This window comes from Neopelma chrysocephalum, unplaced genomic scaffold, assembly GCF_003984885.1.
Source record: "Neopelma chrysocephalum unplaced genomic scaffold, ASM398488v2 Primary Assembly neopelma1_143153, whole genome shotgun sequence".
NCBI classification, from domain to species: domain Eukaryota; kingdom Metazoa; phylum Chordata; class Aves; order Passeriformes; family Pipridae; genus Neopelma; species Neopelma chrysocephalum.
The window spans coordinates 1-3,688 of record NW_020932732.1 but is presented as its reverse complement, the minus strand read 5'-3'; the positions used below and the strand labels follow the sequence as shown (position 1 = coordinate 3,688).

The 3,688-nt window shown below is 55.8% G+C and overlaps 1 long non-coding RNA gene across 1 annotated transcript; it reads right to left on the bottom strand.

The window, feature by feature from the left end:
• Window positions 1–320: 320 nt before the first annotated feature.
• Window positions 321–3,597, bottom strand: LOC113962305. The gene is made up of 3 exons (XR_003532512.1): window positions 3,437–3,597; window positions 1,408–1,537; window positions 321–732 (listed from the first exon to the last, which is right to left on the bottom strand). It is a non-coding gene; the product is annotated as an uncharacterized LOC113962305 (long non-coding RNA).
• Window positions 3,598–3,688: the final 91 nt, after the last annotated feature.

Sequence of the window (3,688 nt, the reverse complement as noted above, 5' to 3'; positions counted from 1 at the left end):
TTCCTGTCCCACCACTCCCAGGGCTTGGGATCCCACTGGAGACACCTCTGGAATCTGGAGAACCCCCTGTTCCTGTCCCACCACTCCCAAGGCTTGGGATCCCTTTGGAGAATCCCCCATTCTTGTCCCACAACTTCCAAGGCTTGGGATTCCACTGGAGAATCCCCTGTTCCTGTCCCACCACCAGCACAACTTCCAGGGCTTGGGATCCCACTGGAGACACCTCTGGAATGTGGAGAACCCCCTGTTCCTGTCCCACAACTTCCAGGACTTGGGATCCCACTGGAGACACCTCTGGAATCTGGAGATCCCCCTGTTCCTGTCCCACCACCAGCACAACTCCAGGCCTTCAGGAACGAGGGAATTCCCTGCTTTTTATCCAATCCCAGGTTTCCTCTGATTCCCTCCCCTTTTATCCGATTCCCAAATCCACTTTTGGGGCATCAGATCCACCCCCAAGAGGTGGATCAGCCCCAGGAGGTGGATTTGGTGAGGGGCGAAGAGCTGCTCCTGCCCCTCTCCCATTCCATGTTCCCAACGGGACAGGGATCAAACCAACCCCCAAATCCTCCCTCCTGCTCCATCCCCGGGCCGAGTTTTCCCTCTGGGAATACTCACAAAGCTGATCTCTGTCTCCTGCAGGTCCTGGAGCTGCTCCCTCAGCTCCCGGGAGCGCTCGGGGCCGGAGGGGCCGGGGGAGGAGCCGCTGGGGAAACAGAAGGGGGGGGACACCTGTAAAGCAGTTTTTAAAGAGGTCAATAAACCACAGATCCAGGGCCGTCCTGCTCTTCCCAGCCACGGGAATATCCCGGTGCAGCATTCCTTGGGCAAAGCTTCGGGTGGAGAAGCCAAAAAAACACTAAAAAATCCAAAAAAACACCAAAATCCTAAAAAAACAAAATCAGCCCTCCGGGTTTAAACGAGCCCGGGGTGGTGATTCCAGAAGGTTCCACGAGCTTTCCAGAAGGTTCCATGGGCTTCCCAGAAGGTTCCATGGGCTTTCCAGAAGGTTCCAGGCAATCCCAGGATATCTGGGATTTGTGGGAGCTCAGTGCTGAGCCCTCCTGGGGTTCCCAGAAGATCCCAAACCCTCTGGGAAGGTCGAATCTCATCACAAATTTTGGGAACAAAACCTCGCTGGATCGGCAGGAACTCCTCTTTTCCGGGCCAAATTAACTCCAAATAATCAACAATCATTCATTAATTAGGTTAAAATTAATTAGATTGAAAGCAGAATTCCTCAGGGAAGCAGAAGCCACAGAGCAGAAGCAGCAAGAACCTGACAGGGACACTCATGGACGGGGATGTTCCCACTTGGGAATCCCCCACACACGGCCCCCCCCCGGCCCAGAACATTCCAGAGGGGCTCCAAAGGCTCGGGAATGACCCTTGGGAGTTCATCCTCACCTGTTGGCAGGGGAATTGAGGCCCCCACTGCCCAGGGAGGACGTGGACAGGGTGGTGGCCACCGAGTCGCTGTTGGCTTCGTCCACGGGCAGAGTGCGGGGCAGGAGATCCGGGCGGCCCAGGTGGGACCCTGCAAAATTCCAGGAAAATTCCAGGGATCAGGATACCACTGGAGACACCCCCAGGAACCTGGAGATCCCCTGTTCCTGTCCCATCACTCCCAGGGTTTAGGATCCCACTGGAGATCCCCCTGTTCCTGTCCCACCATTCCCAGGGCTTGGGATCCCATCGGAGAATCTCCCATTCCTGTCCCACCACCAGCACAATTCCAGGGCTTGGGATCCCACTGGAGACATTCCAGGAACCTGGAGAACCCCCTATTCCTGTCCCACCACTCCCAGGGCTTGGGATCCCACTGGAGACACCTCTGGAATGTGGAGAACCCCCTGTTCCTGTCCCAGAATTCCCAGGGTTTAGGATGCCACTGGAGACACCTCTGGAATGTGGAGAACCCCCTGTTCCTGTCACACCATTCCCAGGGTTTAGGATCCCACTGGAGACATCCCTGGAATGTGGAGAACTCCCTGTTCCTGTCCCACCACTCCCAGGGCTTGGAATCCCACTGGAGACACCTCTGGAATGTGGAGAACCCCCTGTTCCTGTCCCACCATTCCCAGGGTTTAGGATCCCACTGGAGACACCTCTGGAATGTGGAGAACCCCCTGTTCCTGTCCCAGCACTCCCAGGGCTTGGGATCCCATTGGAGACACCTCTGGAATGTGGAGATCCCCCTGTTCCTGTCCCAGCATTCCCAGGGCTTGGAATCCCATTGGAGACACCTCTGGAATGTGGAGAACCCCCCGTTCCTGTCTCAGCATTCCCAGGGCTTGGAATCCACTGGAAACACCCCCAGAACCTGGAGATCCCCCTGTTCCTGTCCCACCACTCCCAGGGCTTGGGATCCCTTTGGAGACACTCCCTGCTCCTGTCCCACCACCAGCACAATTCCAGGGCTTGGGATCCCACTGGAGACATTCCAGGAACCTGGAGAACCCCAAGTTCCTGTCCCACCACTCCCAGAGCTTGGGATCCCACTGGAGACACCTCTGGAATGTGGAGAACGCCCTGTTCCTGTCCCACCACTCCCAGGGCTTGGGATCCCACTGGAGACACCTCTGGAATGTGGAGAACCCCCTGTTCCTGTCCCACCATTCCCAGGGTTTAGGATGCCACTGGAGACATCTCTGGAATGTGGAGAACCCCCTGCTCCTGTCCCAGCATTCCCAGGGTTTAGGATCCCACTGGAGACATCCCTGGAATGTGGAGAACTCCCTGTTCCTGTCCCACCACTCCCAGGGCTTGGAATCCCACTGGAGACACCTCTGGAATGTGGAGAACCCCAAGTTCCTGTCCCAGCATTACCAGGGTTTGGGGTCCCACTGGAGACACCTCTGGAATGTGGAGAACCCCCCGTTCCTGTCCCAGCACTCCCAGGGCTTGGGGTCCCACTGGAGACACCTCTGGAATGTGGAGATCCCCCTGTTCCTGTCCCAGCATTCCCAGGGCTTGGGATCCCACTGGAGACACCTCTGGAATGTGGAGATCCCCCTGTTCCTGTCCCAGCACAATTCCAGGGCTTGGGATCCACTGGAAACACCCCCAGAACCTGGAGATCCCCCTGTTCCTGTCCCACCACTCCCAGGGCTTGGGATCCCTTTGGAGACACTCCCTGCTCCTGTCCCACCACCAGCACAATTCCAGGGCTTGGGATCCCACTGGAGACATTCCAGGAAGCTGGAGAACCCCAAGTTCCTGTCCCACCACTCCCAGGGATTGGGATCCCACTGGAAAACCCCCTGTTCCTGTCCCACCACTCCCAGGGCTTGGAATCCCACTGGAGACACCCCAAAAACCAGGAAAATAGGGGTTTTTTTCCTATTTTCTCCGCCCAGCTCCGGAAGCAGGCAGCTCCACTTGGATAAAAAGCTGGAAAACAGGGGATTTTTGGGATTTTGGGGTTTTTTCCAACCTTGCTCCACGTCTGCCTCCGTGGTCACTTGTGCTTTGGTGTCGGAGCCCCCGTGGAGCTGGGCCGGGATCCCCCCCTGGCAGCTCCGTCTGGGAATCGCGGGACCGCTCCGGCTCTTCTTGGAAGGGGAGGCTTTCACTGCCAGGGGAAAACACAGTTTAATATTTTTAATTTTCTTAAAAATATTTTAAATTTATTAGGTTTATTATATTTTAATTTTTTAAAATATTTTAATTTTTTTAGGTTTTTTTA